We start from the raw sequence: 26,765 nt of genomic DNA, 5'->3' as shown, positions 1-26,765 counted from the left end.
AATGGAAAAAAAGAAAGCGAAAGCAAAGGCCAGTGTAATAACCAAAGACCGGGGAAATTGTAGGAAAGAGGGAGGTGTTTTATTTTTAACAAAATATTTGAAAACTATTGTTTTGCATCCATATACAATTAATTTGCTCTCGCAATAGAACATTATTTCCTTGCAATATTTTGTTTTGCTATCAATACTTTCCTATTTATGTTTTGCTTTCAATATCATTGTCTTTGTTTGCAATAATATATATTAATGGCACAAAAGTAACTCACTCCCTAGAGGATTCCACTATATAACAACACTACGACTCTATTAAAGTAAATCACTCCCTAGAGGATTCCACTATATAACAACACTACGACTCTATTAAAGTAAATCACTCCCTAGAGGATTCCACTATATAACAACACTATGACTCTATTAAAGTAACTCACTCCCTAGAGGATTCCACTATATAATAACACTATGACTCTATTAAAGTAAATCACTCCCTAGAGGATTCCACTATATAATAACACTATGACTCTATTAAAGTAACTCACTCCCTAGAGGATTCCACTATATAATAACACTATGACTCTATTAAAGTAACTCACTCCCTAGAGGATTCCACTACATAACAACACTACGACTCTATTAAAGTAACTCACTCCCTAGAGGATTCCACTATATAATAACACTATGACTCTATTAAAGTAACTCACTCCCTAGAGGATTCCACTATATAATTTTTATTTATTTATTTATTTTACCTTTATTTAACCAGGAAGGCAAGTTGAGAACATGTTCTCATTTACAATTGCGACCTGGCCAAGATAAAGCAAAGCAGTTTGACAGATACAACGACACAGAGTTACACATGGAGTAAAACAAACATACAGTCAATAATACAGTATAAACAAGTCTATATACAATGTGAGCAAATGAGGTGAGAAGGGAGGTAAAGGCAAAAAAGGCCATGGTGGCAAAGTAACACTATGACTCTATTAAAGTAACTCACTCCCTAGAGGATTCCACTATATAATAACACTATGACTCTATTAAAGTAACTCACTCCCTAGAGGATTCCACTATATAATAACACTACGACTCTAAAGGTGTTTAAAGCTGCAATCCTTAATTGAAACATTAACAAAGGCGTCTCGCTGCCTCAGTTTTGGTAAAAAGCTGAGGTATGAGGCTGGACCATCCATGATATCAAAATTATATACTGTAAATTATGCTTTTTAGTCTAAACAGTGTTTGTTTACTTTTACTTTGTTTACAGAAATTGTAGTTAATGTGGCTATGCAGTGAGATTGCACATTAGATTTTTACTTTCACGTGAAATTGAACAGTGACAGAAGTTTTTCACATATGAAACTGCTAATTTAATTTTTTTACATGTGATTGTTTTTCACATGTGAACTTGCAAATGAGATTGTTTCACATGTGATTAATTTTTACATGTGGAATGGCAAATGTGTTTTTCACCTGTGAAAGGTTTTAACATGTGAAACCACAAATTTCATGTAGAACTGCAATTCACATGTGAGATTAAAAAACATGTTCTTCTCCTCACATGTGAAAATGTGGTGTGAACATGAACTCTCTACAACTTAATACATGTAAAAAATATGGTTTCACGTGACATTTTGAAGCTCAACATTTGAAAACAGCTATTTCGCATGTCAAATTGACATTTTCACTTGTGAAACTGCAAATCCCTTATGAACTGATAATTTCAATGTTTTTTTTTGCAAGGGTGTAGAAGTCCTCCAGACATTATTCATCACAAGGGTTGGGTTTGCCACCTAGCCACACATTTGTTTCACCCCAAGTTGAGTAACGTCCGTGTCCCCATTTATAAGTGATGTACTTAGTTTTTAACGCCAAGCGCTAGTGTACAGTGCTGTGTAATGAAACATTCTGGAATGTGCTCTGTTTTAAAGCATGCAAGGCTCCCTGAAGGTGAGCATCTGGCCTTCCAAATGACGATACATCACATAACAAGCATCTTAACTAATGCAGGATATTAACCATTTATCAAAAGGAAGCTTTGTATGTCTGCTGAGGCTGATCAAGACTTGGTTCATTCTACAGCTCTCACATGGCCCCGTCATCAAACGCTCTATTGATATTCTACAAGTTCATTTCTAACCAATTATGTATTGTCACGTGATGATTGTAAAATTGTATATTGATTGTTTATTTTAGAGCAACACAGGGTGCCCTTGAGACAAATGATGATGATTGGTTGAGCCCTGACCCTCCTCATAACTCATCTCTAATCACTCCCTGTCACATCCTACTCTAAACAGTATCACATAACCACCTCCACATCATCCTATGTCACTGTCCATATTATCCTTCCTGAATACCCTGTATCACTCTACCTACCCCATGTCATTGTACACCACCGTTGTCTGTCACCATCCATTTTACCTGGTTATTCTCTACATGCTCTGCATTAGTCTTCAAACCTCATTACTCCCATATCACTCTCAATATTCCTGTATCACTCCACATCCCTATGGCTCTCCATCATCCTCCAAACCACTTCATCTGGGTCCAACATCATGGGTTCTCGTTTTGGTATAGTACCTGCCTACTACTTAGACCGTCTCTCCTGCATTTATCCCCTGATTGCACAGCTCTGTGTGTGTGTGTGTGTGTGTGTGTGTGTGTGTGTGTGTGTGTGTGTGTGTGCGTGCTGCGCCGCCTGCCGCCCAGGGTTTCTTTGCACTCTCAGGCTCTTATGTAAGACGGAGGCAGGTGGTGCAGACACGGTTCACTCTGGACATGGGGAGAGAGAGAGCTGTGAATCACAGTTGGCTCTAGTGAAGCTAGCTATAGCAGCAACTGAGCCACTGAAAGTTAAAAATGGCAACATCAAAACCAAACATTTGCTGAAACCGTGACCAGACACAATACACTGGGGTTTTTATATCATAATCAGCATAAAACCAATCTATTAGACAGTAAAAAAAAATTAAAAAATCTGATTTATCTTGTGGCAATTATTACCTTTTCACATTATATATATTTATATATGTATATATGATTAGATCAATGTTGACACATTATGTCCCATGTTGTAGCGTATATGGCTTGCACTTCTGCTCTTCTCAGCATCGTGCGTCTCAGAGGACATAGATCACTGCTCTGCTCTCATACAGTGGGGCAAAAAAGTATTTAGTCAGCCACCAATAGTGCAAATTCTCCCACTTAAAAAGATGAGAGGCCTGTAATTTTCATCATAGGTACACTTCAACTATGACAGACAAAATGAGAAAGAAAAATCCAGAAAATCACATTGTAGGATTTTTTATGAATTTATTTGCAAATTATGGTGGAAAAATAAGTATTTGGTCAATAACAAAAGTTATCTCAATACTTTGTTATATACCCTTTGTTGGCAATGACAGAGGTCAAATGTTTTCTGTAAGTCTTCACAAGGTTTTCACACACTGTTGCTGGTATTTTGGCCGATTCCTCCATGCAGATCTCCTCTAGAGCAGTGATGTTTTGGGGCTGTTGCTGGGCAACACGGACTTTTAACTCCCTCCAAAGATTTTCTATGGGGTTGAGATCTGGAGACTGTCTAGGCCACTCCAGGACCTTGAAATGCTTCTTAAGAAGCCACTCCTTTGTTGCCCGGGCGGTGTGTTTGGGATCATTGTCATGCTGAAAGACCCAGCCACGTTTCATCTTCAATGCCCTTGCTGATGGAAGGAGGTTTTCACTCAAAATCTCACGATACATGGCCCCATTAATTCTTTCCTTTACACGGATCAGTCGTCCTGGTCCCTTTGCAGAAAAACAGCCCCAAAGCATGATGTTTCCACCCCCATGCTTCACAGTAGGTATGGTGTTCTATGGATGCAACTCTGCATTCTTTGTCCTCCAAACACGACGAGTTGAGTTTTTACCAAAAAGTTATATTTTGGTTTCATCTGACCATATGACATTCTCCCAATCTTCTTCTGGATCATCCAAATGCTCTCTAGCAAACTTCAGACGGGCCTGGACATATACTGGCTTAAGCAGGGGGACACGTCTGGCACTGCAGGATTTGAGTCCCTGGCGGTGTAGTGTGTTACTGAAGGTAGGCTTTGTTACTTTGGTTCCAGCTCTCTGCAGGTCATTCACTAGGTCCCCCTGTGTGGTTCTGGGATTTTTGCTCACCGTTCTTGTGATCATTTTGACCTCACGGGGTGAGATCTTGCGTGGAGCCCCAGATCGAGGGAGATTATCAGTGGTCTTGTATGTCTTCCATTTCCTAATAATTGCTCCCACAGTTGATTTCTTCAAACCAAGCTGCTTACCTATTGCAGATTCAGTCTTCCCAGCCTGGTGCAGGTCTACAATTTTGTTTCTGGTGTCCTTTGACAGCTCTTTGGTCTTGGCCATAGTGGAGTTTGGAGTGTGACTGTTTAAGGTTGTGGACAGGTGTCTTTTATACTGATAACAAGTTCAAACAGGTGCCATTAATACAGGTAACAAGTGGAGGACAGAGGAGCCTCTTAAAGAAGAAGTTACAGGTCTGTGAGAGCCAGAAATCTTGCTTGTTTGTAGGTGACCAAATACTTATTTTCCACCATAATTTGCAAATAAATTCATTAAAAATCCTACAATGTGATTTTCTGGATTGTTTTTCTCATTTTGTCTGTTATAGTTGAAGTGTACCTATGATGAAAATTACAGGCCTCATCTTTTTAAGTGGGAGAACTTGCACAATTGGTGGCTGACTAAATACTTTTTTGCCCCACTGTATATAAGCTATGGTGATTTGAGCCCTCGTAGGTTGGCATTTATGATTCTTGCCTTGGAGGCAGCTCTGCAGAGTGGTCACTAGCTGGTACAGCCACAGTCATAAAATCTGATTTTAAACCTAACCTTAGCCTCAACCTTAACCACACTGCTAAGCCTTATGCCTAACCCTAACTTTAAAGACGAAAAAGCACATTTTTGTTTTCGTAAATCTTTACGGTATATACAATTTTGACTTTGCAGCTGGCCCATCTAGCAGAAATTGCTTAGTTCTGCCTCCAGGGCAAGATTCATGACAATAACAACCTGTTGAGTCCTCTGGAAGTTCCTCGTACTGTTAGCCAAACCTGTATGGTGGACAGATATATTGATGGACAGGTGAAATGAGGTGTATGGAGATTACAAGGCCAACTAGAAATGCCCTAGAACTCTTCCTCATTTTGTCCACCAGTAACGTCATTAAAAAAATCCATTGCATGCAGCAATGACCCCTCCTTATATGACTCCTCGTAGCCGTTTGCATATTTCATTTCGTTCCCCCCCCTAGAAGCAGCTGATATAAATATTGAGAAACAACTACCGCATAAATAAATTATTTGAAGGAGCTGCTGCTAAAACAAAGGAAACCAAAAAGAGATCCCTTTTTTGGACATTATTGAACAACCAAATTGAAAGCATAGCGGATAAGAGTGCTGGGCCAGTAACCGAAAGATCGCCGGTTCGAATCTCCAAGCCAACTTGGTGAAAAGTATGTTGACGTGCCCTTGTGTGAAAAATATGTTCACGTGCCCTTGAGCAAGGCACTTAATCTTAATTGCTCCTGGTTAAGAGCGTCTGCTAAGTGAGAAGTATTCTGCGGCCTGAGAGACGTCCTGTGCCTCGAGAGTGCCGCTGTAGGGACACGTGAGGGATGCCTTCCCACTGACGAGTTTGGCAGCATGCACCTGTAGTCTTTTAGTGACTGATTGAAGAGTTTCAGACGCGCCAAATCCGGATATCAATTTAAACTTTTAATTTCGCATTGTTCTGATTCTCGGCCAAAACCGGCATAGACAATTATTCCAGCCTTTAAAAACAAACGTTCCTGACTATCAGCAATAAAATGAATACAAATATTGCATGTCTTATCTATCAGTGTAGAAGTGATACAATGCCAACCTACCACCAAATAGGTCAATGATTTCTTTATTTTTCAATGCGCATAGATGCACATTTTGTTGATCCTATGGTTCACCTCAAGGTGTTCTGTATCTGACATTGCTAAAAAAGAGATCCAGACATCACCAACTCTGACCAACTAAAAATAAGAATTTGAACTCTGTGTGAACTAAGCTACAGACAACATAGACGATATGGAGTAATTAAGATATCTCAAACGCCAAAAGGCATGGAAGTATGCTATTGTGTTTGAGTCAAGGGATGGTCAATCTCGTATCTGCTGCAATTTATCCCCTAGGCCAGTTGCAGGCCTGAGTGACGTAGCTGGGTCCTCGGGGGAAACATATCAAGACCAACCTTCCGACCCCCTATCTATATATATGCCAAGACAACTAGTCCTAACACCGCTTATCATTCTGTCCATGTTAGGGTCAGAGGAAAGGATAACTTGGCTGTGGACGTGCTAATGCTAGCTAAGTCCACTTTAAGACAGGCCGTGACTGTGGGGGATGTGATTGCTGTCCCTAAAGACAGAGTGAAGAGGATGGCAACCTCATTGAAGACACATTTAGTCATTCTTGTCCCGAGAGTGAGGGAGGCAGGGTGAAAGAGTGCCTCTGTGCTTACATGTGTTTTGTGCGTGATCTCTGTCAAATACATACATTGCTTCTATCTTTGCAAACTATTGTATATTAATGTTGATAAAGCAGGTTATAACAATCCATAGCTAGTTAACTAAATTAAGTACAATAAAACATAATAAAAAAACTTCACCAAGACACAGACCTGCAAAGCTGTGAAGATAATGAAGTTAGTAAAGCTATACCTGAACCATTACAATGTCTCTCTCATGCTATAGCTCCCACTCTCCTTGCACTTTCCCTAAATTCTAAATGGGTTTTTTAAGGTGTGACAGCAGTGTTTTACAGTCTTTTTTTTACAAAGTCTGAAATATAATAGGACTCTCTAAGCCTCCATCTCCCTCTAGTTTCTAGTGAGAGAATGTGATTTACAAAGCTATTGAGATCCCCCAGCTGCCCCCCTCCTCCCTCCATTGGAAAGGCTCGTAGCGTAATTACTTTACAAGATGGATGGAGCCCATCCAGGGCGCCCTGGACCCCCAGCTAAATCAAAGCCCTCTTTCCGTCGGGTCGAGAACCGCTCGCAAGAACGCCACACGCGTCAGAAATGAGTGCACCTCCCATTCCCCCAGCATCTCTCACACATCCTCCTCTCGCCTCTTCTCATCTGTACATTGCCACTCCATGCCATAGATCAGGCCCCTGCAGCACCTATGAGCGAAAGAGGGATGGCGGTAGAGAGAGAGAGAGAAGGGGGAGACTGAGATGCAGGTGTGTGCCACAGTAGAGGACACTGCACTACTCTGCCCTCTCATTCAGAGACATATGAAAAGGTGTCCAGCTTTTAGAAATGAAATGCCACACTCTGAGCCTGTGTGTGTCATACACTCACATCAATGGGCCCGGCCGGCACCCGGTCCAGTCACACACATTGTTTGTCTCTGGCATGCACGGCGGCATACCTCCAAACTCGCACATTCACATGCACACCCACACACACCCTGACAGACACATGAGAGTACACAAACAGGATTTAGTCCTTGCTCTGCTCTCCCTCCCTCCATTCCTCTCTCTCTTTCTTCCTATTTCTCTCTCTCTCTTCCTCTGTCTCTCTCTCTCTTCCTCCCCCTCTCTCTCTTCCACCCCTTCTCTCTATCTCTCTGTCTTTATTCCTCTCTCTCTCTTCCACTCTCTCCATCTCTCTCTCTCTCCTGAGCCTGGCTGTAAACTCCCAGCTCCCCTGCCTAGCTCCCAGGTCTTGCCCCTAGGCATGGACCAATTTGCTGGAACTTGTGTGTGTGCCTGTGTGTGTGTGGGGGGTGTTTGGCAAGTGAAGGTATGTGAGGGCTGTATCTGTTTTAATCCATGATGAAGTGTAGCTGTTGCATTTGATATGGCTCAGACTGATTACTACTCCTTAGACCACCCCTCATCCCTTTGTTCTACAGGTACATCACTTTCCCCCATACACAGGCCACCACCCATGTTACACCAGCCTGCACACAACCTGCAATATTCAGTCATATTCATCATCTCTCAGCTGGTGTAACATGACCATGTCATGTTTTAAGTGATTCCATATACACTTTGAAAGATACGAGTACAGCTCAAATCTATTACAAATGTTGATTATCCTTCTATCAATTGGAACATTAAACATCACCAGTAAGCAGTCATAGAAGAGCCGGCATGACATGTGAACGCAGTTGACATGACTTGGCGCAGACACAATGGGTCAGTTAGATTGTGCTTTGCTGCGCTCTGTGTTATGGGGCCACTTGGGTTCATTATTCAACCTTTCAGACCATTCTTCTCAGCCAGGATTGCTCTCCTTAAATTAGCCGTGGCTAGAGGGGAAGCAGCTGTCAAACTGCTCACACTCCCCCAATATACACACACACACACACCTAGTTTGCTGCCTCGATAAATAGTAATTAGTGTGTGGCCAGATTGTTCACACCAGTGTACCTCAGTAACAAGCACACTGGCACTCACGAATGCCAGCCTAGACATAAACTGTGTTCGAATACCCATACTAACATACTGTATACTAATGTACTATTAGTTCATTTTTGTATACTGTAAACAAATGGTATCCTTTCAGTTGAGCGTACTACCGGAATTTGAGGATGTTGCTATGCAACCTCTTGCTAGCTTGTTAGCATAACAAATGACTAGCCTGACACTTCGGCGTGTTCGTAAATTCAGAGAGTTGCCAGATTGTCCGTTCGTAAATTCAGAGCGTTTCCCTTTGGTAGCGTTCAGAATGCATACTGGGCGCTCTGGCTGAGGAGTGGGGATTGTTCCGAGCATTCTGACCACAACTGCCCTAGCAGAGATGTTTTTCCAGAGCGTTGGTGACTATCTGTGCTGCTGGCAACAATTTAATTACGCTTTTTTTTTTGCCGACGTTTACTGACACGGGCCGTATTCAACGGGTGTTGAGCGTTCGTAAATTCATCAGTTATTCTGCGCTCTGGCACATTCAGATGAGAGTGCTCTGAAATCGGAGTAGATGGCCAGAGCGAATTTATGTTTATCAGAACGCACGACTATACGACTTAGCTAAGATTGACGTGAATAATCAAGTCAATAAACGTTGGGTAGTTAAATTAGCATATAGTTAATATACTGGCAAGTTCGATGAATTGCGTCATCGGCCCTAAAAGTATGGAAATAGTGTCCACTGTGTGTAGTCTTCGTATTTTGGCGAATGGAGTACGACATCCGGTAACTTGTGGCTTACTAACTATCCATACTATGACCAATAAACATACTACATACTCAATTTACGTCACAAATAGTATGGTTAGTGCGGTTAGTATGACTATTCGAACACAGCTACACTGTACATGCATACAAAACATAAAATTCAATAGATTTCTACATTATCTGGGCAATAATTCTTGTGTGCGGGCAATGCTTCCGTGTTTTTGTGTATGTGTGTGAAGGGTAGTCCGATGAAGGGTCACTGGCTGGTATGTGGGCTGCTAGCATTAAGATTAAAGACCATTGGTCACCGTGGGCGACACATTAATTGTCCGGCGGAGAGCCATTTTTTTTTGTCTCACCTTCCCTTCTGCCCGCTGTTTTATGTCCCTAGTCTCTTTCCCTGACTCGTTAACAACCTTTACCCCTGCTTCGTTCGAGGCCCCTTAATTTACTTTTATTTGATTATTCATGAACTTGTTTATCTGATTGGTTCTCATGCTGTGACTTGTAGGAATGCATCCTGGGAGAAATAATGACAAATAAAATCTCAAAGGAACTCAATGGTCTTCTGTTTCCTTGTCACTGGCTCCTCTAGGATTCCCCTAGCCAGAAACTTTAATAATTTTACATTTTTAGAAACTTAAAAAAAAAAAAAACTATTTTGAAGTCATGGTTGAACTTTGGGTTAATTAATATCGTAACTTTAAGTTGGGAACTTTGTTTAGTTGTAATCTAAATTCCCCTGGCTGGAGTGAGATGGGGTTTGAGGGTGGTGGTCAGGAACTCTGTAGTGTTTGACTGAGCACTTCTCAGAGTGGAGCTGCTTGGAGAGAAAGAGAGCTCACACTGAATAGAGGGAATTCTGGGATGAAGCTCCCAGCCTTCATGTAGGATGACAGCCCAGGGGTTCAGTGTGATTATGAGGTCACCCTGAAATTAACACTGGAACAAGAAATAACATGCTAAAATGATTATTTTCTCAGACAGATTAACCTTCAGTGGGATATTGCTGTCCAGAACAGATTTGCTAAGAATAGATTGAACTAAGAATCAGAAAAGATTCAGTCAGAGTGGGAGAGGAGAGGGGATATTACCCTCCACTGTATATTAACCAGGGATAGATTAACTAAGAATAACATTAGAGTTGAATTATCCAGCTTTCAGTTTTACTGTACTTGCAGTAAATCCGCCGTGTGTGTGTGTGCGTGTGCGTGCACCTGTGTGTTTTCTGCTCATAGAAACGGACACCTGAGTTGCTGTGGATTGAAACATAAGTTCGTTATCCCAGAGACGTTGGCATTCTGTTTTTTGGCCTTATAAACTGCTTGACATCCACAGAAGTACACTAACACAGGAGTACAGAACAGCTTGATAGTTGAAACGGTGCATGTGTTGTTTTTTAGCACCGGCGGCAGAGACAAAGAAGCTTATGACACGCTGTTTGTTCAAACGCCACCATTCTGCAGGGTTTTCACGGTTCACTTTGACCATTCGTCCACTTAAACACACCTCTAAAACTGTCCTGGAGGCAGAAGGTATTACTACATCAAACGGCTTCACCTGACAAAGCCACAATGACTGTTACAGATGTAGGATCTTAATTTGAGTTAGTTTGCTACAGCAGGAAAATAATCCTGCAGCAACAGGAAATGTTTTTTTAAATGTTTATTTAACCTTTATTTAACCAGGTAGACTAGTTGAGAACAAGTTCTCATTTACAACTGCAACCTGGCCAAGATAAAAAGCAAAGCAGTTTGAAACAACACAGAGTTACACATGGAATAAACAAACATACAGTCAATTATTACATACATGTGGATTATATTTCATGGATATTTTTCATAGGGGTTGATACGTTTCACATTAGGGCAAATCATGTCTGAAATTTTAAAGGTGAAGTAAGTTACAACCTTTAGAAGCCTTTTTAAACCTTGAATACACTACAAGTTTGCATTTCCTGCTGTGGATGAAAATTCTCATCAACATAAGAGTGATCAAATTAAGATCCTACATTTGTAGGCCTTTTACACAACCCTACACACTTCTACTGATGGGGCTGCTGGTGCTTGTACTATCTGACCCTATTTCAACACATACAGTGCCTTGTGAAAGTATTCGGCCCCCTTGAACTTTGCGACCTTTTGCCACATTTCAGGCTTCAAACATAAAGATATAAAACTGTATTTTTTTGTGAAGAATCAACAACAAGTGGGACACAATCATGAAGTGGAACGACATTTATTGGATATTTCAAACTTTTTTAACAAATCAAAAACTGAAAAATTGGGCGTGCAAAATTATTCAGCCCCCTTAAGTTAATACTTTGTAGCGCCACCTTTTGCTGCGATTACAGCTGTAAGTCGCTTAGGGTATGTCTCTATCAGTTTTGCACATCGAGAGACTGACATTTTTTCCCATTCCTCCTTGCAAAACAGCTCGAGCTCAGTGAGGTTGGATGGAGAGCATTTGTGAACAGCAGTTTTCAGTTCTTTCCACAGATTCTCGATTGGATTCAGGTCTGGACTTTGACTTGGCCATTCTAACACCTGGATATGTTTATTTTTGAACCATTTCATTGTAGATTTTGCTTTATGTTTTGGATCATTGTCTTGTTGGAAGACAAATCTCCGTCCCAGTCTCAGGTCTTTTGCAGACTCCATCAGGTTGTCTTCCAGAATGGTCCTGTATTTGGCTCCATCCATCTTCCCATCAATTTTAACCATCTTCCCTGTCCCTGCTGAAGAAAAGCAGGCCCAAACCATGATGCTTCCACCACCATGTTTGACAGTGGGTATGGTGTGTTCAGGGTGATGAGCTGTGTTGCTTTTACGCCAAACATAACGTTTTGCATTGTTGCCAAAAAGTTCAATTTTGGTTTCATCTGACCAGAGCACCTCCTTCCACATGTTTGGTGTGTCTCCCAGGTGGCTTGTGGCAAACTATAAACAACACTTTTTATGTATATCTTTAAGAAATGGCTTTCTTCTTGCCACTCTTCCATAAAGGCCAGATTTATGCAATATACGACTGATTGTTGTCCTATGGACAGAGTCTCCCACCTCAGCTGTAGATCTCCGCAGTTCATCCAGAGTGATCATGGGCCTCTTGGCTGCATCTCTGATCAGTCTTCTCCTTGTATGAGCTGAAAGTTTAGAGGGACGACCAGGTCTTGGTAGATTTGCAGTGGTCTGATACTCCTTCCATTTCAATATTATCGCTTGCACAGTGCTCCTTGGGATGTTTAAAGCTTGGGAAATCTTTTTGTATCCAAATCCGGCTTTAAACTTCTTCACAAAAGTATCTCGGACCTGTCTGGTGTATTCCTTGTTCTTCATGATGCTCTCTGCGCTTTTAACGGACCTCTGAGACTATCCCAGTGCAGGTGCATTTATACGGAGACTTGATTACACACAGGTGGATTGTATTTATCATCATTAGTCATTTAGGTCAACATTGGATCATTCAGAGATCCTCACTGAACTTCTGGAGAGAGTTTGCTGCACTGAAAGTAAAGGGGCTGAATAATTTTGCACGCCCAATTTTTCAGTTTTTGATTTGTTAAAAAAATTTGAAATATCCAATAAATGTCGTTCCACTTCATGATTGTGTCCCACTTGTTGTTGATTCTTCACAAAAAAATACAGTTATATATCTTTATGTTTGAAGCCTGAAATGTGGCAAAAGGTCGCAAAGTTCAAGGGGGCCGAATACTTTCGCAAGGCACTGTATTGTAGGCCTATGTGGTGGGCCTGAACAATATGTCAATGGTAATATAATTTTTGGGCTGGTTTCATTGCTTCCCCTTGCCATTCCTTAGAGATATAGCTAGTGTTGTCTTTCTCATTGTGTGAGCTGATAATGGAATAATTAGAGCTTTGTGCACTAGCCCCTCCCCCTGCAGTCAATACTCCACATCTTGTGTGAGAGTGTGTATGTGTCTGTAGCTCGTGCACACTCAGGGAGCTGGGCAGGCAGTGGGGAGGAAGTCTGTCAGACTGCAGGCCCTGTAGAATGTGACCCTAACCCACGCTAAGCTAATCAATAAGGGCTCACATGTGGGATTCCTCCCCGTGAGCTAAACGCTAATGCTAGCACTCTGTTGGGCCAGAACACACAACACCTCCCTGACTGAGAGACATCTGCATACGCACACACATTTACTGTACACACACACACGTATACTGCATCGCGAAGAGAGAAATATTATCTGTGAGTGATTTATGAGCTGACCTTATCATGCTGATATATAAATAAACCTGTCTCTCAGAGACTCGGCAGAAGTTAAGGCACGTGCTCTTTTGCAATTTCGACTTGCACTTCTCTGGCACTCTGCTATTTTCCAACCCTGGCGCCTTATTATAAGAGGTTGCTTGCGCTGAGGTGGGAGTGGTGGAAATAACTGAGGTGTGTCCTTACAAATGTGCCCCAATGTTCAAGCAGCGCTAATAGCTAAATGTCTCCAAATGAATTCAGAGTTCATTGTGATATTTCTGGTGGGGGTTAGGGTGCACACAATGCCTTTTGCTCATGGAATGAGAGATGTGATTTATAATATCATGCTTCTGACCATATCCTATTTAACAAACAGATTGTTTTTCATTTAATTTGATGGGGGAAACTTATTAGAATGATTCAGCGTCCGTGAGTTTGTTGAGAACGTACATGGCTCGAATGCGAAGCAATTTTGTCTGCTATTTCTGTAGAAGTCCAAATATGGTCTGTGAGATGATTCCATGATGTTGATAAAGCATTACATTTGGGAACAGTGTCATGGTGAGTGGACATTCCCCATTCTCTTCATACTGGATCTATGTCCAGCTCCTGTGAAAAGTTTGGGTGGTGTAAAACCCTCCATAGTCTTCAGTTTCCTTGTCTATAGGCCTATAATACGCCTACGGGGAGCAATTATGCTGCCTGTAACTGTTTGGACAGCCTATTTAAAACCATATTGTTGTTTTTGTTTTTCATTGTATACTGTCTTTTTAGGCCTTATCAATAGCCTAGTGAATTTAACTATGCTTGGCATGCCTATGTCCAGACTGCAATTTAGTGTGTGTGTGTGTGTGTCTGCCTGCCTGCCTGACTGCCTGCCTGCCTGCCTGTACCTAGGCTTGTTTTGTCTTATTATTATAATTTTTAAAAATAGTGGTGGATCCATTTTCATAAAATCAATAATATTATGCATATGGCTGGGGGGTTGCTGCTAGTAATGCCCTCCAGGTGTGTTGCCCGTATTAATGATAGCGCACAATTTCGAGTGGTAGGCCAACACTGTACTGTCATCTGCTAGCATAACTACCTTCCCTCCTCGTCTCCTACTCTCTAATTTGTGGGAGTGAAAACCGGGTGGACATGTGGTGATTATGAAGGTTTGGTCGATGCAGCCATAGCTATGTCTCCCTATTGTTGTTTAGTGTGTCATATTCCTTTCATTTCCTTCTCTTTGTCTTGTCTTGTTTTTCGGGGGGTGTGGGGTCAAAAAAACAAATGCATATTTATGAAATCTAATTTCAGCCCACTTGCCAAGTGCGATATGCAGCAGGCCCTAATTATATCTGATAAATATGCATGACTAACGACATTTGAGGATCTCCAATAATCAGAGCAAAGAGATCTCATTAAAACACGAGGGTGACTCATATCTGGATGCAGTCATGAGGTATATACACCCTGAGAAACCATTACAGTCTAACATGACACCAACGCCAATACCACAACATCATAATGTTGAGAAACAGATCAACAATTGGATCAACACAGATCAATACACAAATCCTTAGTCATCAAGTATAGGAATTCCAATTGTCCACAATCACATCTCAAAAACCAATGGGCTGAAACTTTAAAGGTAGAAATGTATCATGCTTTATCTTAATCTCTGTCCTATTACCCTCATATACAATGTGACACAGGAAGTTGTGCTCTGGCTTTTACACCTGCCAAACTGGGATCATAATCATCATTGTCGTACTTCATTGTTTTAATGGGCCATATTTAAAACAGGACGGGTAGTTGTTGGCTGGCAAACCGATGGCATATCGGTCAGAAGAGGTCTCTCATCTGGGTGTAAATCTCTGTGAGACAGGTTGGCACCTGACTCCTTCCTCTGCCTCTCCACTTGGCGGTCTGAGATACCAACCTAGGAACGTCTTTTCAAATCACACATTCTCACTCCGTTACGACCCACACAATATTTAACCTTTTAAAGGACAGGTACAGTGTCATGTATCTCACTTTTTCCATTTATCTCCAGTAATGAAATGTACAATTTCACACCATTGCTCTTATTGTTAAATATATATATTTTTTATTACATAGATTCAAATAATGTGTGAATCTTAAAATTACAGACATTTAGAGTAAGAGTGACACTTTTTCACCCCAGCTTTAATATTGCAGAAAGATTGTGGCTTCTATCAATGTAATTGTCTGCATCATTTCCAATCCCCCATATATATTTTTGGGAAATATACAGTACCAGTCAAGTCTGGACACACCTGCTCATTCGAGAGTTTTTTTTGTTTGTTTTGTTACTATTTTCTACATTGTAGAATAATAATGAAGACATCAAAACTATGAAATAACACATATGAAATCATGTAGTAACCAAAAAAGTGTTAAACAAATCAAAATATATTTTATATTTGAGATTCTTCAAAGTAGCCACCTTTTGCTTTGATGAAAGCTTTGCACACTCTTGGCATTCTCTCAACCAGCTTCATGAGGTAGTCAGCTGGAATGTATTTCAATTAACCGGTATGCCGTGTTAAAAGTTTATTTGTGGAATTTCTTTACTTTTATTAATGTGTTTGAGCCAATCAGTTGTGTTGTGACAAGGTAGGGTTGGTATACGGAAGATGGCATACAAAAGACAAAGTCCATATTATGGCAAGAACAGCTCAAATAAGCAAAGAGAAACAACATACCATCAATACTTTAAGACATGAAGGTTAGTCAACCAGGAACATTTCAAGAACTTTTAAAGTTTCTTCAAGTGCAGTCGCAAAAACTATCAAGCGCTGTGATGAAACTGGCTCTCATGAAGACCGCCAGCAGGAAAGGAAGACCCAGAGTTACCTTTGTAGCAGAGGATAAGTTCATTAGAGTTAACTGCACCTCAGAAATTGCAGCCCAAATAAATGCTTCACAGAGTTTAGGTAACAGACACATCTCAACATCAACTGTTCAGAGGAGACTTCGTGAATCAGGCCTTCATTGTCTAATTGCTGCAAAGAAACCACTACTAAAGAACACCAATAAGAAGAAGAGACTTTCTTGGGCCAAGAAGCACGAGCAATGGACATTAGACCGGTGGAAATCTGTCCTTTGGGCTGATGAGTCCAAATTTGAGATTTTTGGTTGCAAATGCTGTGTCTTTGTGAAATGCAGAGTAGGTGAACAGATGATCAATGCGTGTGTGGTTCCCACCATGAAGCATGGAGGAGGAGGTGTGCTGGTGCTTTGCTGGTGACACTGTCTGTGATTTATTTAGAATTCAAGGCACACTTAACCAGCAAGGCTACCACAGCATTCTGCATCGATACGTCATCCCATCTGGTTTGCACTTAGTGGGATTATCATTTGTTTTTTCAACAGGACAATGACCCAAAACACACCTCCAGGCTGTGTTAGGGCTATTTGACCAAGAAGGATATTGATGGAGTGCTGAGTGCTGCCTCCACAATCCCCCTACTTCAACCCAATTGAGATGGTTTGGGATAAGTTGGACTGCAGAGTGAAGGAAAAGCAGCCAACAAGTGCTCAGCATATGTGGGAACTCCTTCAAGACAGTTGAAAAAGCATTCCTCATGAAGCTGGTTGAGAAAATGCCAAGAGTGTGCAAAGCCGTCAGAGGAAAATGGTGGCTATTTCGAAGAATTTCAAATATATAATATATTTTGTTTAACACTTTTTGGTGGTTATGATTCCATATGTGTTATGTAGTAGTTTTGATGTATTTACTATTATTCTACAATGTAGAAAATTGTAAAAAATAAAAAAAACTTGGAATGAGTAGGTGTGTCCAAACTTGACTGGTACTGTATATATTTTAAATATATATATATTTTATTTTAGTATTTTCCCCTAACCCAACCATCCCTCCCCTAATTGGAGTAAAAACTAATAATTGACAACAATACTTAGGCTTCTACTTCCAGCTTATACATACTGTATATATTTTACAGACGCAATATATTTTACATTAGTTGTCTTTTTGTTTGTTTGTTTTAGGTCCCAGCCTTCAGCTATCCTCAACCCCTCCCATCTATCTCTGAAGGCCATCCAGTTTTGACTTCTAATTACCATATATTCTTCAACTGTGCGGTTTCACAAAAGTTCTGAACCTTTCTGTTCTCATAGTTTCTACAGATACACATTTTTGCTATGATTATTATCACCCAGCAGTGCTATTTGCAGAGTTTGCGCAAGGTAAATATTGCAATTCTTTAGCCTTGAACCTATGACCAAATACAAGCTACATATGGACAGTACCAAAACAAATGATCTAATGATTCTGTCTCTTTTACAGCACAATCTGCAGAGCTGGTATTGTTGTAGCATTCGGAAACTATTCAGACCCCTTGACTTTTTTCACTTACTGACTTTTTACGTTACAGCCTTATTGTAAAATTGATTAAATATGTAAATTACTCATGAAACTACGCACAATACCTCATAATGACATTGTGAAAATCTGTTTTTTAGAAATGTTGCAAATGTATAAAAAAAATATATAAAAAAATAAAACGCATACTTTATTTACATAAGTATTCAGACCCTTTGCTATGAGACTTGCAATCGAGCTCAGGTGTATCCTGTTTCCAGGATATCCAACCTTTCATTGATGTTTTTACAACTTGAGTCCACCTGTGGTAAATTCAATTGATTGGACATGCTTTGGAAAGGCACACACCTGTATATACACTGCTCAACAAAAAAAGGGAACACTAAAATAACACATCCTAGATCTGAATGAATGAAATATTCTTATGAAATACTTTTTTCTTTACATAGTTGAATGTGCTGACAACAAAATCACGCAAATTATCAATGGAAATCAAATTTATCAACCCATGGAGGTCTGGATTTGGAGTCTAAATGAAAGTGGAAAACCACACTACAGGCTGATCCAACTTTGATGTAATGCCCTTAAAACAAGTCAAAATGAGGCTCAGTAGTGTGTGTGGCCACCACGTGCCTGTATGACCTCCCTACAACGCCTGGGCATGCTTCTGATGAGGTGGCGGACTCCGCCAACTCCTGGACAGTCTGTGGTGCAACGTGGCGTTGGTGGATGGAGCGAGACATGATGTCCCAGATGTGCTCAATTGGACTCAAACGGGCAGGCCAGTCCATAGCATCAATGCCTTCCTCTTGCAGGAACTGCTGACACACTCCAGCCACATGAGGTCTAGCATTGTCTTGCATTAGGTGGAACCCAGGGCCAACCGCACCAGCATATGGTCTCACAAGGGGTCTGAGGATCTCATCTCGGTACCTAATGGCAGTCAGGCTACCTCTGGCGAGCACGTGGAGGGCTATGCGGCCCCCCCAAAGAAATGCCACCCCACACCATGACTGACCCACCGCCAAACCGGTCATGCTGGAGGATGTTGCAGGCAGCAGAACGTTCTCCATGGCGTCTCCAGACTCTGTCACATCTGTCACATGTGCTCAGTCGAACCTGCTTTCATCTGTGAAGAGCACAGGGCGCCAGTGGCGAATTTGCCAATCTTGGTATTCTCTGGCAAATGCCAAACGTCCTGCACAGTGTTGGGCTATGAGCACAACCCCCACCTGTGGACGTCGGACCCTCATACCACCCTCATGGAGTCTGTTTCTGACCGTCTGAGCAGACACATGCACATTTGTGGCCTGCTGGAGGTCATTTTGCAGGGCTCTGTCAGTGCTCCTCCTGCTCCTCCTTGCACAAAGGTGGAGGTACCGGTCCTGCTGCTGAGTTGTTGCCCTCCTACGGCCTCCTCCACGTCTCCTGATGTACTGGCCTGTCTCCTGGTAGTGCCTCCATGCTCTGGACACTACGCTGACAGACACAGCAAACCTTCTTGCCACAGCTCGCATTGATGTTCCATCCTGGATGAGCTGCACTACCTGAGCCACTTGTGTGGGTTGTAGACTCCGTCTCATGCTACCACTAGAGTGAAAGCACCGCCAGCATTCAAAAGTGACCAAAACATCAGCCAGGAAGCATAGGAACTGAGAAGTGGTCTGTGGTCACCACCTGCAGAACCACTCCTTTATTGGGGGTGTCTTGCTAATTGCCTATAATTTCCACCTGTTGTCTATTCCATTTGCACAACAGCATGTGACATTTATTGTCAATCAGTGTTGCTTCCTAAGTGGACAGTTTGATTTCACAGAAGTGTGATTGACTTGGAGTTACATTGTGTTGTTTAAGTGTTCCCTTTATTTTTTTGAGCAGTGTATAAGGTCCCACAGTTGACAGTGCATGTCAGAGCAAAAACCAAGCCATGAGGTTGAAGAAATTGTCCGTAGAGCTCCGAGACAGGATTATGTCACGGTAACAAAACATTTCTGCAACATTGAAGGTCCCCAAGAACAAAGTGGCCTCCATCATTCTTAAATGGAAGAAGTTTGGAACCACCAAGACTCTTCCTAGAGCTGGCCGCCTGTCCAAACTGAGCAATCGGGGGAGAAGGGCCTTGCTCAGGGAGGGGACCAAGAACCTGATGGTCGCTCTGACAAAGCTCTTTGGGTTCCTCTGTGGAGATGGGAGAACCTTTCAAAAGGACAACCATCTCTGCAGTACTCCACCAATCAGGCCTTTATGGTAAAGTGGCCAGACGTAAGCCACTTTTAATAAAAGGCACATGACAGCCCACCTAAAGGACTAAGATTCTCTGGTCTGATGAAAACCAAGATTGAACTATTTGGCCTGAATTCCAAGCGTCATGTCTGGAGGAAACTTGGCATCATCCTTACGGTGAAGCATGGCGGTGGCAGCATCATGCAGTGGGAATGTTTTTCAACGGCAGGGACTGGCAGACAAGTCAGGATTGAGGGAAAGATGAACGGAACAAAGTACAGAGATATCCATGTTGAAAACCTGCTCCAGAGCGCTCAGGATCTCAGACTGGAGAGAAGGTTCACCTTCCAACAGGACAACGGCCCTAAGCCCACAGACAAGACAATGCGGGAGTGGCTTCGGGACAAGCCTCTGAATGTCCTTGAGGTGCCCAGCCAGAGCCCAGAACCCGATCTAAGAGAGACCTGAAAATAGCTGTACAGCAATCCTCCACATCCAACCTGACAGAGCTTGAGGATCTGCTGAGAAGAATGGGAGAAACTCCCCAAATACAGGTGTGCCAAGCTTCATACCAAAGAAGCGCCACACCCAAGAAGACTCGAGGCTGTAATCGCTGCCAAAGATGCTTCAACAAAGTTCTAAGTAAACAGTCTTTATACTTATGTAAATGTGATATTTCAGTTTTGTTTCAGTTTTGCAAAAAAAACTGTTTATTACTTTGTCCTGATGGGCAATTGAGTGTAGATTGATGAAGGGGGAAACTATTTAATCAATTTTAGAATAAGGCTATAATGTAAAAAAAAATGTAGAAAAAGTCAAGGGGTCTGAATACTTTCCGAATGTACAGTATATAACATTCTATTGGGTGCAAAGTTATTGTATCATTTAAATTGAGAAACGTTGTTTTATGTAACCGTTCATAAACCATGTGCCATGGAATCGGTACATTGAAAATCTCTTACCAACTATTTTGCAACCTGTATTTCTCAGCTGTTAATGTTTTGGTCCTTAAATGAATCTGGTCTACTTTTTTATTCATCACTACTTTCTTTAACCAATTTTGGTCTCTAAAGCAGGGCCGACAGACAAATTCCTTCTCTGGCTACCACTTGCCTCCTCCATTTTTGCGGTAATGCTGCAATCAGTTGGTTGTAATTTTGGATAGAGAAGACGTTTCCATATTTTTGATAACTGCATGTGTGACAACTCCACCAGTCCTATTTATGATATTTTTTACAAAGATTATACCGTTTTTAAAAAACATTTCTCAACAAATATATATTTTTTAAGCAATTAGTATATTTGAGTTTAGCCATCATTTTTGTTGTGATATTTGTTCTGTCTTTTCTGGTAGATTAAACCGAAATTGCAACCAGCTTTCTATGGCTTGTTTTAAAAATAGTGATATTTTGGAAACACTATATCCCTGACTCAGTTGAATGTGTAGGCTACAGCATAGTCGATAACATCCATTCAGTATAGCTGTGTCACTTCCATGACATTTACAGACAGCCTAGCCTGCCGGTCTTAAAATGGAGTCAGTTATTTTACCTTTATTTAACTAGGCAAGTCAGTTAAGAACAAATTCTTATTTTCAATGATGGCCTAGGAACAGTGGGTTAACTGCCTGTTCAGGGGTAGAACGACAGATTTGTAACTTGTCAGCTTGGGGATATGAACTTGCAACCTTTTGGTTACTAGTCCAATACTCTAACCACTAGGCTACCCTGCCGCCCCAAATTGTTGTCTTTACAGGCAGCTAGCTGGCTCCTTTCTCCTTTCCCTCAGCCTGACAGGGCTCACATCCTCGTCTTGTCATAGCGTGTTGTAGCATCATATGCCATCACTGTAGCGTGTTAGTCTGTCATCAGGTGGAGTGGCTGCAGCAGGGGAGGTGAGGGGCGGTGTGGAGGTGGGGTGGGAGGTATTCAGCAGACAGTGAGCGCTAGCCTCATAAAGCCTTTATCACGCCTAAACGGCTCCATCTCCCAAAGCCAGGGCCAGATTAGCGCCGCCCATTCGAGTGGAACCATGAGAAGGCAGGAACCAACTAAACAAAGCTGTGAGGGGGAAGCCAACATAGACGTACCGGGGGGGAAGAGAGGTGTCACGCTTTTTTAGGCTTCCTGATTGATGTGTCAATGGGCTTTTATTGCTGTTGTGTTCTCTGAAGAGTCAAGTCGATTACATGGAGAGCATTTTACACTTCAAAGTACCGTAGCATGGATGGATATACAGTATCCAAGATGTGAACATGTGAATGGGAACATGTCTTAGTTCTGGCAGCTCAAGTGCACAATGTACACGATGTAATGCAAATCTTATGTGCATATGTAACTGATGTAGGACTGCCGTTTTTACATAATACTAAAAACGGCTATAGTTAATGACTCTGTGTGTGTGTGTCTCTCCAAACACAGACCCACTAATGAAACATGACCTCTGACCCTTGTGTGTACCCAGGTGTGGCGTGTTGGCCGAGGGAGCTGTCAGTCTGCAGCTGGCCTATCTGGAGCTCTCAGGAGAATGGACCAGAGCAGACAGTCTAGCTGAGGATGCCCCCCGTCCATCCCCATCTCTACACCTGCTCTCTCACTTCTCACACCATGCTAGGAAGACGCACTCTGCACCTCTGCTTCTGCCCCCCCCCCCCCCCACCCCTCCCAATACCTTATTTATCCCAGTATCTCCATTAACCTACTAATTTTAGGTTATTTGGAGGTCCTTTCTATACACATTTCTGCCCACGAGTGAACTCTTGGTCATAATTTGTTTTTCTGGCCAGAAGACTGAAGGACATGTCCTTCTTCTCAGAGAGTGGTCCCAGACGGCAGGGTTCTGGTGGGACGCGGCGCTCCAGCCCCCGCAGGATGTCTGACCCGTGTCTGGTGTGTCTCCTGAGCCTGGCCCTCTGCCTGACCCTGTCTTCCTGTCAGCGGGCCGACCTCAGCGGTAAACACCCCATGGTCACCACGGGCTATGGCAAGCTGCGCGGCGTCAGGAAGGAGCTCAACAACGAGATCCTGGGGCCCGTGGAGCAGTACTTGGGCGTGCCCTATGCCACCCCGCCCATCGGCGAGCGTCGCTTCCAGCCCCCTGAGGCACCAGGTTCCTGGCAGGAGATCCGCAACGCCACCCAGTTTGCCCCTGTATGCCCGCAGAACGTACACGGGGTGCTGCCTGAGATCATGCTGCCGGTGTGGTTCACTGACAACCTGGATGCTGCAGCAGGCTACGTTCAGAACCAGAGTGAGGACTGTCTGTACCTCAATGTCTACGTGCCCACTGAGGATGGTGAGTCCAGCTCCTGTTCCATCTATCAGGCCAGAGTAAACTTCCAGTCAGGCAGGCTCAGGCTAGGACAGACTGTCTAGGGTTTCTACTGCTGGGGATGAAGAGATCTCCTCAGTTTTGGTCAGATAGTTCATTCACATCCTGTTCTAACTGGTGTGGAGTAGGTTAGGTTCATTTAAGGTTAGCAGTAAGATACCACATTTACACCTATCACTACTAACCTTGTGTTTGTTTCGTCTCCCGTTGAGAAGCAGGTCCCTCTTGGCTATCTCACTCCAGAGTAAGACGGTAGTGTGAAAATGACCAGGATGCATTACATGTGTCATCCTCCTCAGCCTTTTTTATGTCACAGTGCAACTGTTATTTGGTCCCAGCAAGAGGGAACGCTATTGAAGCATCTTTATAGAGTGGTATCATTTGGATCATTCTTTCAGGAGATTGTAATCAGAGACACAAGGGCTCTTAAGCTGAGCCAATAGACACCCATGAGATTACCAAAGAATAGCAGCACTTACACTCATGTCAGCCTCGATTACTGTTTAGTCTGTTGTTCAGGCAAGGTTTCCTTGATATGCATACTGTATGCTAGTCCTGTCAGAGCAAGGGATTTTTAGCTTCAGTGTATAGTAGAGCTGGAAATTGCCCAGGACCTCACAATAGGATATTCTATTTATTTTAACAGGGAGTCATGCCGAGACCAAGGTCTCTTTCACAAATGAGCCGTTTATACTCATCAATACACATCAAGCAATGTGTCAATCAATATACACTATATTTTCACGATACTTATGATATTTATTGGGATTTTCACAATTCTATATGTATTGCGATTTGACGTTCCAAACATGTTTCTCACTATATGTCTGCTGCAGAGAGATGAGAGGGAGCATGAGAAAAAGAGTGTTGGCCAACCATAAAAGTGCTCAAAACATGTTGGCTCACTATTTAAAAAGAAGATGGATAACACGCTATAGGATGAAAAATACTGGAGTCTTGGCACAGGTACAGCCGACTAGAGCCAGCTAGCAACAAAAAACAACAACCTTGGAGTCCAAACTATTGATATAATATCCTCCAAAATGATACACAACTGTCAAACCCCCATCACTAGTGTATCGTGATGCTTCATGCTTTGTTGAAGGGTCGGCTCGGTCAAAAGGTCAGTGTTTGTTAGCTATGCTACTCCCTCACTGTGTGTCCACATTTGTTGAGGAAGTATATTTACCCATGGCTTGAGGATTGAGACATGTCAATGACAAAAAATGGACTAGATAACATAAACTTAAAATGAACATGAGTTCTTGGCGAGGGACAACCGAAAATCTAGACCACAGTATTGAGAGGGAAAAACATGTCCCTCTAATGAAGCAAATTGATGAATTGTATGTTTACACCAGATCATCTCTATTGTCTGACCCAACTGGGTTGTGTTTGTTTCCCCGCTGTGTGCTCGGGAAAACAATATTGTGCACATACTTGTGAGACTTCTAGGTTTAGCATTTACATATACGGGATTTGTATCTCCATTTTAGGCTGCCCAGTGGGCTTGCTTGTATCAAGGGCATTCGGGTTCTGAGAATTTCAGCTGTGCTCCTGAAATCCTTTGTGTACTGAATCTCATTGGAGTTGAGCATTAGCTATAATCAGATTTCAGGCAGTGTTACCAGTCCGTTTGGGGTTAAGCCATTTATAGCACTCATATTTAATTATTTTCAAGACCAGCACACCAATACACACACACACACACACATGCGTGCGCACACACATACATGCGTGCGCACACACACGCACACACACTCCGAAGTTAAATTCCTTTCCTGAAGATGATAATGTAGGTATGACATGTTAACATGCTCAGCTCAGTAACCAGTAAGCACAGTGAACCTATGATCAGGTTGAGAGACTTCATATGCTACAGATGATAGCTCATCTCCTTGGTTGTCATGGAGGTCAACCTCTATACATTAGCTTGTCATAATTGGTTGACCCAAAGCATCACTGCAATAGAGGGCCTGAGAATCCTAGCCTCATTGGTTCCCACTATCTGCCACGAACCAATCATCTCAGTAAGAAGTGCTTGCCTCAGCAGATCAGCCTGCTTCCATCTGCATCAAGCAGTGTTCTGACGGGGGTCTGCTGATCTCTGATTATATTCTATGTGACAGAAATCTACTGCTGAAGATTGACGTAATAACTTAAAGGCACAATCTGTAAGATTTCCTGCTGTTTCATGTTTTTTAAATTTGTATTATTGATAGCATAGCCCAAACCAGAGTTTGGGCTGCTGTTGGGTTGAAGTACAGACTCTGGATTGGCTTTAAGGAGAGGGATAAAAAAGTGTTTTACTATTTTCTTTTGACAGGTTCTGCCCCCTTGTAGTCGATTAGTTGTCCAAGCATTGATTTATTTTGACTTAATAAAAGCATAATGGAACATAACAGTGTAACTTCAATATTCTCTTCAATCAGGACCAATTAAACACATTTGGAAAGGGAAGGATTTTTCTTCAAAGATTGTTCAGTATTCAGTAAAGCTAATTAGCAGGTAGTGTTTAACATAAGCCACATTCACAAACACACACACACACACACACACACACACACACACACACATATACATATATACACACACACACAGTACTGACTTCACACAGAATTGCAGTATGTCGATCCCCCTGTACTGTAACACTGACCTCACAATAGAGACGCTTTTTATAGACCTAAGTAAATGTCTAGGCTCTATAGTGTTACTGTAGTAACATTGGGCTTTGCTTCACCCCATGATATGTCAAAACCCAGCTCACACAGTATACTAGATGTAATGGGCTTAGGCTACAGTCTACATTTAGTCGACATGCATATTTCAATGTGTATGAGGCGTTGTAACAGAGAGTTCGAGTGTTTGCAATCCCATTGTGATGTCTACTCAGCAGCAATACACTGCGAAGGATGTGACATCACAATCCACCAGGCCACGTCTTGGCAGTGATCCAAATTAATTTCCGTTTTAATCCGATCAATATGTTCCACAGCCAAACAGAAAGATGGTACGTGCTCAAGAGTCATTTCAAGCTTCAGAGTATAATACACATGAAGACTGGTAGGGTGATGATGATTGGTGGGGGAGGGGAAACTGATATGAGTGTATAAATAAATGAATAAGTAACAATTGACACTGCAGAAGAACTACCGTGTGAATTGCCTCTGATGCAAGAACAAACCTCAAACAAATGATTCTATTTTTTGCTATCGCAGCAGCCCTTGATCTGGTGGAAATTGGATCAGGATTGTTCTTCGGGGGAAATGAGACATCGTTGTGTACTGTATTGTAGCAGTCGCACCTCTGCTAGCTCCTGCATAGTGCACAACTCCACAGCTAATTAGCCCAGAAACTGAAGGTTTATCTAATTCCATGTACACAAAAGAGGGATGCCTTTGAAAGTGAGCTCTGGGCTGGGATGGGAAACGAGGGGCACCAGAAACACT

General features: G+C 42.1%; 1 pseudogene; it reads left to right on the top strand.

The window, feature by feature from the left end:
* Window positions 1–26,765, top strand: part of LOC112231378 — a 75,022-nt pseudogene that overhangs the window by 5,555 nt on the left and 42,702 nt on the right.

This window comes from Oncorhynchus tshawytscha, linkage group LG30 (genome assembly GCF_018296145.1).
Source record: "Oncorhynchus tshawytscha isolate Ot180627B linkage group LG30, Otsh_v2.0, whole genome shotgun sequence".
In the NCBI taxonomy this organism is placed as follows: Eukaryota; Metazoa; Chordata; class Actinopteri; order Salmoniformes; family Salmonidae; genus Oncorhynchus; species Oncorhynchus tshawytscha.
The sequence above is the reverse complement of the archived record's forward strand: the minus strand, read 5'-3'. Positions and strand labels throughout refer to the sequence as shown.